We start from the raw sequence: 10029 nt of genomic DNA on the forward strand, positions 1-10029 counted from the left end.
TCAATTCTGAGGCACCAACCTCAAGGGCTCCAACCCTCTGCTGTAAACTACCTGGATCTGTTTGGTTGTAATTTTCTGCTCCCAACCTTACTGGACCTATGAATTTTGTCCTCCTTTTCCTTCCACTTCTACCAGAACTTCGGCTTCCTATGTTTCTTACAGTTCGCCAACAACATTAAAATTTCCTTTTTCTTTGTTTTATATGCTTGATACGCCTGACCTTTGGCTTCCTCCTTGCTTGCTTGAGCTTCGGCTTCCTCAACGCTCATTTGATCTTTCAGCGTCCTCTGTGCTCACTCTTCGACTTCCTCTATTTGTTTGAATTCATCAATACTCACAGTACATGTTAATTAGGAAGAGAGGCCATCTTTATTATTATTCAAACAATAGATTTATTCTTTACAGCAATCGCAACATTCATGAATAGTTGGAGTTATTCTTTTAAACCCACAATCGCAATCGCAACATTCTGGAGTTCTTTATAAGTTGTGCCCATAGTACAGCGAATGGCCGATAGTTGATTCCCCTGCTTGATGTGATATGATTATATTTTTTTTTTTAATGAATCCATCGGGTCCACAGTAATATCGCAATCGCAGTTTATAGTGTGCCATCCCTTTATAACTTGCGATACATATCTTCCAACACGGCAGACGCGATATTACAATAGGGCGTATTACAATGGAGCAGCAGGTCCACGGTATTATCGCAATCAGAGTTTTAACGTGACAAGGCCTTAAACACTGTGATACATAACTCCCGATACAGTGGACGCGATATATCATTAGGGCACGATATAATAGGAGTCCTCATTCCGCACCGTCGATTTCTTCTGTATTAGATCTGACGATCAACACTCGGTCCGATCAACACAATCCATCGGAAGCTTGCTGCGCCGTAGATCTCTTCTCTCCAGATCTAACGGTCCCAACTTAACCCGATCAACCCAAAACCGTCCGTTGATCCTTCACCGTCGATCAACCCGCGCTAGATCCAACGACCTACATGCATTTCGGGTGGACTACCTGCATGAGAGTTACTCGCCTGAAATGAGAGGTTTTTCTCTCTCCTCTGGTTGCTACGTGTCAACCATTAAATGGAATCGGGCGCTCCCCTCTAAATACCACTTACCATTTTGCATCCGCCCGAAAACCACTGCCACTATTACAAACCAGCCTTTTGGAATATAACCATGTGCACTAATCAATCACTTAAATAAAGTGCTTAATCATTTAACCACGAGATTAACTATTAACTCCTTCGTTATGGCTCTTACTCTTGGCATATGCAATACTTCCGATAGTTTTTTCTTTGGCTTCCGATAGCTCTACTCCTCCAGATTCCTTTTCTGTTAGAACGAAAACCCATCTCCGTCGTTCATCTCTTAACGCCATCCAATATGACTCCACGACCCTCCTTCATACCTTGACTCCAATATAACGCTCCTAGCCTGACAACTTCCAATACTCTCTGCTCTGATATGTTCCTCTTTGCTTCTTTTGATGAATTCTTCCTCTTGGTTCTTCTTGGGCATACATTACACGGGATACTCCTGATATGGCTCCTCCGATGTGGCTCCTCCTCAATCTTTCGCTCTTACACTTGCTTCTCTTCTCTGCTTTGATAGCTCTGCTCTGATAACTCCTCAGCTTCATATTACCATTAATGACAATCTAGATCAATAATCTCCCCCTTTGTCATTGATGGCAATATTCTTCTTCTCTCCCCCTTTGACATCAGTGGCAAAGGAGTGCACAAGGACTTCCCCTGTCGAACTGCTCCCCTTGTCCTGCAACATCTTTATGAATCAACTTAAGTGATGCTAAAGAGATAACCCCCATCTTTTGATGAAGATGTTCAAATGCTTCTCAAGGAAGAGGTTTTGTGAAAATATCAGCTATCTGCTCCTTAGTATTGATATATTCCAAGATGATGTTTTGTTCAGCTACTTGTTCACGAAGGAAATGATACTTGATTGGTATATGTTTGGTCTTTGAGTGCATCACTAGATTTTTGCTGAGGCTGATCGCACTTGTGTTATCACAATAGATGGTAATTGGTTGATTTGTACCTATGTTGACATCTTTTAGAGCTTCCTTCATCCATAATATTTGAGTACAACAATCTGCAGCAACTATATACTTGGCTTCATCTGTAGATAGTGATATGGATGTCTTTTTTTTGCTGAGCCAAGATACTAAAAAGTCTCCCAAAAAGAATGCATTTCCACTAGTAATTTTTCAGTCATCGACACTTCCAGCCCAATCAGCATCGGTGTAAGCAGTCACAATAAGAGTTGAGCTCTTAGGGTACCAGAGACCGAAATCAGGAGTTCCTTTCAGGTATATGAGAATTCTTTTTATCACCAACAAATGGGATTGTTTAGGAGTTGATTGAAATCTTCCCACCATTCCTACTGCTTGCATAATGTCGGGTCTCGTAGCAGTTAAGTACAGAAGGGTTCCAATTATTGACCTATAATGAGTTGCATCTACTGGAGGGGAGTCATCATTTTTTCTCAATTTGCAACTTGTGGTCATAGGTGTGCTCATGGCTGCACAGTCTTCCATTCCATATCTTTTAAGCATGTCTTTAAGATATTTGGCTTGAGATATGAACATGCTACCATGGTTTGAGATACTTGTAGTCCAAGGAAGTGAGATAAATCTCCTACCATTGACATCTCGAAATCTTTTGACATATTTTGAGAGAATTCATGGCTCATCTCATCATTGTTACTAGCAAAAATAAGATCATCAACATAAGCAAGTGTGACTAGTAACTTATCCTCATCCATCTTTATGTAGAGATTACTTCCTACCACCCCCTTCTTGAAGCCTTGTTGTTGTAGATAATGATCCAATCTTGTGTACCAAGCTCTAGGAGCTTGTTTCAACCCATATAATGCCTTTTTCAACTTACAAACAAAGTCTTTTCCTTCTGTTTGATTAAACCCTTCTGGTTGCTCCATGTAGACTTCTTCCTTGAGTTCCCCATTCAGAAATGTTGATTTTACATCCATTTGATATATTTTGAATCCTTTTGAGCAAGCAAATGCCAAGAACATCCTAATAGCTTCCACACGAGCTACTGGTGCAAATGTTTCTTCAAAGTCAATTAGTTCAATTTGTGAATAGCCTTTACAAACAAGCCTTGCCTTGTTTCTGATGATTTGTCCATCTTCATTCATTTTGTTTTTAAACACCCACTTGGTTCCTATTATGTTTTTGTCCTTTGGATGAGGTACCAGCTCCCATGTCTCATTATTCTTAATTTGAGACATTTATTCTTCCATGGCTTTTACCCAATGAGGATCCTTACTTGCTCGAGTAAATGTTTATGGTTCTATCATGGATAGAACAGAAACATCATTCTTCTTTGGTGTACTAGTCATCCTTCTTCGGGTTTGCATCCCTTCATCCATATTGCCAATAATCTACTCTTCTCGGTGATATTTTTGGAGAAATTTCATCTTTGAAGGGGTTTGAGATGGTTCTTTTTCCTTGGTTTTTTCTTGGTCTTTTTCTTCTTTTTCAGGTTCTTCTTCTTCAATGGGAGGATCAACTTCATGTTCTTCAATTTATTTTTCTGGAAGGTCTTCATCAATTTTTACATCAATTCTTTCCACTATTTTCTGTAGTTAGTTATTGTAGCACTTGTAGGCTTTGCTTCTTATAGAATATCCAAGAAAGATCCCTTCGTCAACCCGTGAATCAAATTTTCTTGGTGAGCCATAATTTATTTTTATGAAGTACTTGCTTCCAAAAATCTTGAACTATTTACTGAAGCAGGTCTTCCTTTCCATAATTCATAAGGAGTCTTTTCATTATTTGGTCTTAATTGAGTTTGATTCGGGGTATAGACAGCTGTCCCGACTGCTTCTCTCCAAAATTTTGGCTGCAAGTCAGCTGCTATTAACATTATTCTTGCCATTTCTTGAATTGTTCGGTTTCTTCTTTCAACTACCCCATTTTGCTTGGGTATTCTGGCAGCAGAGAGTTCTCTTTTAATTCCATGTATTTTACAGAATTCATTAAATTCTTTTGATGTGAATTCTCCCCCTCTATCTGTTCTGAGGCACTTAATCTTTGAGTCCTTTTCATTTTCTGTAAGAGCTTTAAGATTCTTAAAACACTCAAATGCTTCAGATTTATATTTTATAAAATATATCCATATCATTCTAGTATAATCATCAACAAATAAAGCAAAGTACCTTTCTCCTTGGAGTGTCGGAGTTCTAGTTGGTCCACATAAATAAGCATGGATGATCTCCAAAGGCTTTGATGTAGAACACTCCTTGGTATTGTGGTTGGTTCTGGTTTGCTTTCCATGTTGACATGGACCACATAGTCCTTGATTTGGTTTGAATAACTTTGGAATGTCTCTTACTGCTTTAATCTTATTGATATTGATCAAGTTATCGAAGCTTGTATGTCCAAGTCGCTTGTGATAAGGAAGGGAAGTGATAGTGAGGAGAAGTGGGTCAGATAGGAGAAGAAAGGCTTTGCAACTGAGTGTGCAAAGGCCTAGGTAGAGTTTGCAGCTAAATGCGTGGACCCCTTCAGCTGTGTGCGCCTAGTATTTTTGAGTCTGTAATCCTGAATTGAAGATCAATAAAGAGAGTTTCTGAAGAATTCTTGCATATTTCTGTTAATGCTATATATTTTTGATGAATGATGTGTTTTATGAAATATTGACTGAACGTTGTGCAACTCTCTTTAATAACTAATAATGATGCACGCAATACATGTTTAAGTATTTTCGCGAAGACTCTGATGAATTCTCTAATGTTTACTAATAACTTAAGTAAATATGGGTGAACCCTAATTTAGGACTGCTTTTTGATGCACGTAAGTAGTTAGATTGACTGTTATAACCTATTTATAACCTTTTTCATACACCTAAGACACACCTATTTATAGCCTTTTTCATACAATTCCATGGTTCGTGGACCATGGGTGGATGTCGGAACCGACTCAAAATTTACATAAAACAAGGGGTTAAATCCCTTTGACTCTTATTCATCTACGTGCTCCGCATCCACAAATCGCGTAACTTTACATTATTTACAAAAACTGATAAAAAAATTCGGTTATCTTAACAAAAACTGACCCAGGGGACCCCATCCCAACAGGCCCACAACACAATGATCGTGACTTGCCCTCGAGTCACTCTGTTGGCGTTGTGATCTTACTACGAAGATCCGCCAGCTCCACCTAGATTATTACAACTTCGGTAACGCTCTGCATTGTTGCCTTCTTGACTTCCTCAACCAATTTTTCCGTAGCAGGTTCTTCTACGACCAGCCTCATCGTCTGTTTTTTCTACTGTAACCCTTTGAGCTTATCCTGAATGGTCATCGTGACTTGATAAGCCTCCACTAGCCAAGGTTGCAACCTGGCCTTTAGCAAGGCACCCTTCTTCCACGCTTCCTCCACCTATGCTAAGAGTTGCTTTCTTTCCTGTAATTTAGCAAGGTGTTGCACTGGTGGTATGGAGCGCGCAGTCGCCATGACTTCATCATATTTCCATTATAGCTCCCTTACCTCTGTGTTTAGTGTCTGTATGTTCATATCCTCCTGTATATTGGTTACTATTTCCATAGCTTGTTCAAACAATGTTCCACAGTCAGTGAGTGTGCCATCTAATATAGCCATGCTTTCCTTTATCGCAACTCTGTGCTGCTCCCGGACCTCAAGCGGAGTCGTGGGCTGCAACTTTAACTGTAGCTATATGATCTTCATATTGAGCTCAAACATGACTCGACCAACCTCTATTTTGGCTTCACACACACCAACGGCTAGTTTTCTGATTTTTGCTTCCAGTTGTGCATTTGTCGGGATGTGAAGTTCAAGCATTGTCTTGCATGCCTATGCTACTGCTGACTCCAGATTGGAACCACGCATCTGAAGTGCCTCCTTTTCCTTCAAAGCCTGCATCTTTTCAATGAACATTTTCTCATTTTTCACTTTGTACTCACTGATAAGGTTGAAGGTGCATTGCTCCCTAGTTCTCAATTCAACTGCCACCCCTACATGCAATGCGTGGAGGGTCTCATTGGAGAGTGCTGCTATATTCAGCCCCATGTTCTTGATTGTACTCAGGATAATGCAATCATCGGTGGTCTCTGCACGAAGGGACCCATCTGGAAATGCTACAGTTATGAGGTCTAGGGTCCTTACTATCTCTGCTGCTTGGCTTGTCCCGGTTGTCACGCTTGCTTGCTCCGCACTCACTTTTCAGGTGCCTACCTGTATTCTGTTTGCTTGGATCTGCAGCTTGCAAATATCCTTTTGGACGCTCCCTAGCATCTTCTTGTAGTGCTGATCAAACTACTGCAACAATTCGGTGGTTGTATCCCTGATTTTGTTGATGATCTCGTCAAGATTGCATTCCGTTAAGACCATGGGATCAACCTGTGACTTATCCGATTTATGCTTCTTTCTTGTACCTCCCTGCTGCTCCTTGTCACATCTCGTCAGAATAAATGGGGTGCTCTGCCCCTCATCGCCTCCCCTGCCTTGCCCTGAAAGTTCTTCCTCCTTTGTCTCCAGCGAAGGTGATTTGTCACCTTTTTGTGACTCGCGTTGTTCTTGTTCCGCTTGTTCCTTGGCAGTGCATTCTTTCTCCACACGAGCATTTTATGCGCCTTCTTGCTTTTTCTGTGCTGTCAGGGTATGCACAGCCTTCTTCGTTGCCTCCTTTATTTTCTGTGCGGTAAAACTTTTTGCACCCATGCTTGGTTCAAAATCTAAGTCTGACGGGGTGTGCCACTCTGCAGGAACTTTTTCTACCACCTCCTGCACATTTTTTTATGTCACTAAATATGGCAAGTCACGTCATTTATGCTCTAGATCCTTCCGCACTTGAATGTACACTCTATGGAAGTCAGCCTTGAATGTCACGTAGGATGACAACTACGTGAACAAGGTTGGGAATAACCTTAGACGCTGATTGATGGCCATGCGGAGATTCATTTCCATAAGAACCCAAAATATCTTTGTCTCGGTAATTTGCGCGGCATCCTTTGTAGCCCATAAGGAAGCGAATTGCGATGCCTCTGGAAAGCCTTCCTCGAGCAGAGGAAATTGGCTATCATCTGAAAATTCCCATGCAACAAGGACAATCGACAACAACAACCAAGTGTAGTGGAACAACTTGGTTTCATCTTGGGCCTCTCGGTAGTTCGCTAGGAACTCTTGACAGAGTTATCTTGACCAATTAAATTGTATGCCTTTCGCGCACTGTGCAGCAAGGGAAACTACAGGCGCGAGAACTTCATCCATGTGGAATTTCCTCATTACCTTCCCTACTAAAATCTGGGCAACCAATTGAACTGTTGGGTTTGTTATAGACATAATTGAGTACCATCGCGACTTCTTCACAAGGCCGTAATCTCTCTTCATTCTTTTTGCGAGGTCCTTCTCCCTAGTCTTTCCACCAAACTCCTTATTCGAGTTCGCGCCCTTGTAAGGCATGTGCGTGAATCTATGAATAAGCATGTATATGATGGGGATAGGCCCTCCCAACCACAAACAACCATCTTGCACCAGTGTGAGAAGCTGGTTCACACATATTGTATTAATGGGGGTGCGGTGATAATGTGGCATCCATAGCAAATTAAGCAACCCTAAATGTTCGACGCTGCGGACCCATTCCTCTGTTTCCAACACGGTAACCCCTGACTCCGCCTAGTAGATCGACCTCATGTACTTGTCTGTCTCCAAGTGTCGAAACATAGCATGGTTTGCGAGGTCCCAATCCTCCATTTTCAACACCGAGATCCTTACGAGCCGCAGACCTTCAAATGGGACCTGGTTAGGTAGCAGGGGCATAGATATGATGAAATTTTCAGAGTCCGGGTCCTGCGTGACCTTCGCTTTTCCCTTCCGTGGAGGGATATACTCATGGAGCCTTGTTATAGGTTTTGTTAGAGTCCTATAAATTATAGGATCTCAAGGTGATTGAGTATTCTGTATTTGTGATTTCATATTGTACATAAATTTCAATATTTAAATGATTTCCAAAAAAAATAGAACAATAGAAAATGGAAAGAGGGTATGTTAAAAAATAAATAAAGAAAAAAAAGGAAATATGAACCCCATAAAAGAAAAAATAGAAAATAAAAATGAAAGTGTTGCAAGTCCAAGTGATAAGTTAGATCTTTTATTCCATTTTCAAATAAGGATTGTGTGCAAATTGTTCTTGAATGCCACAACTATTAAAATTTTGTTAAGGTCATACAGCTTAATCATGACTAAACAAATTTAAATTTCTATTAAATAGATTAGCGAATGAAGGTTTACCAAACAGTTTAATCTTGGTAAATCAATAGCTAGGTAGAAATAGAATTGACTCAATAGTCTAATCTGAGTCAATGGCGAAATCAGTGATAGGATAAGGCAAATGTACATTAAAGAAAAATGATTTGGGTCTGCTAGCTTAAGTGCACCCTGCAAAGCAAGAAGAGAAAATGTTAGCTTAGAAAAACAATGGAATGAAAAAGGGTAGGTAGAAACACTATGGTAGTTAGAGGAAAAACATGAATATTTTATCCTAAAGTGAAATGTCAAATATTATTTTCATGTGCAGAAGAAAAAGGCAAAGGATTAAAGTTTTACTCTAAACATTAATATATCAATTAATTTTTGGTGTATTAATCCCCTATTCGTAAGTTTTAATACCCCAAAATTGCCCCTTTGCTCATATTTTCATCCACCCACCTATTCCTAAGTTTTGTTACCCCGCCATACACCCCAACTATTCCGCCACTATGCATTAAATTAATTTCTGCTGACCCCACCAAGTGTTGCGTCACGTCACATTAACACTCCGTCACCTCTCCCCTCATATGCGCCCACCTCACAAGATCCGACGGCCCATAGTGTATCTTCCCCCCCCCTCCAAAAAGCAGTTTCTCCACCTCCTAAAACCACTCCTCTATCCATTGCGCTCTCGCCACTCACCCTCTGCCACGTCATTTGCCCGTTGATTCCGCCAATCACATCCGCTCCCTCCAAATTAAGTCGTTAAGCTAACGATTCGCTTAACCGTTAATTCAACAGACCCGCGCCACCATCAACGGGAAAACGAGAGTGTTATATAATCCCTCCTTTTGCTCATTAACCGGTTACTGAGTTTTTACATTGCCACTGTTATTGCTCTGTTACAGGTGTGCCACTGTGAACTAACAACACTTTACCAGGCGGGGAACATTGCTCGCTCACTCAATTTCAAGCTATTACCTTTGTTTTTGTCCGCAAATCCTAAGTCCTCTCTGTGTACTTAAGCTTGTAATCTAGTTTTCACCATTGTCCTTAGCCTTATCCGAAGATGCCTCAAAAAGACAAGGGACCAGAGGAACTTGTGAGTCCTCTGATCCACCCTCCCATTGATTTTCACCACATCCCTTTGGCAAACAGAGACTATAAGATCCATGAAACTCTCTGCGAATTTGACCTTTTTGAGATGTATTGTTGGCTCGAGGACAAATATATAGATAAATCCGATGACATTCAACTGTGGGAATCCAATTTTCCCCAATATATTTTTCCCCGTACCCACAACACCCCAGAATTTGTTAGGAAGTGACAAGCCTGTTATTTTCCAAGCCAAAGAGCCATCATTTCCTCCATTGGAGAAATTCTGTTCACTATCACTGCTCAAGCTATAGACCAGATGATGCAAAACCCTAGAGTAGCGAATGCCACCCCCTTTTCCTATGAAACATTTGTTGAATTGTACTAGAAATTGGACTTTTCTAAGAGGACCAAAACCCTTGAGCTTTTCTTGACAGAAGATGCTCCATTACCAAAGAAAAATCCTCCCTATCCCTCCTCTATTTTCCCTGAGAGAGCCAAACAAATCATCACAGTTACCTCCTACCTCCTTGGCTATTATTCAGATTAGTGGGTAGATGAGGCCATCATAGGATTTCTTTCCATTTTCTCTGTTGATTCTAAGCCCTCCATCATGTTTAACTTTAGCCAATTTCTTGCAAATTCTATTCATGAGCAGTTTATCAAATTC

The sequence above is a fragment of the Pinus tabuliformis genome, chromosome 9 (genome assembly GCF_031772625.1).
Source record: "Pinus tabuliformis cultivar Carrire ecotype Pingquan chromosome 9, CPIR1, whole genome shotgun sequence".
NCBI lineage: Eukaryota > Viridiplantae > Streptophyta > Pinopsida > Pinales > Pinaceae > Pinus > Pinus tabuliformis.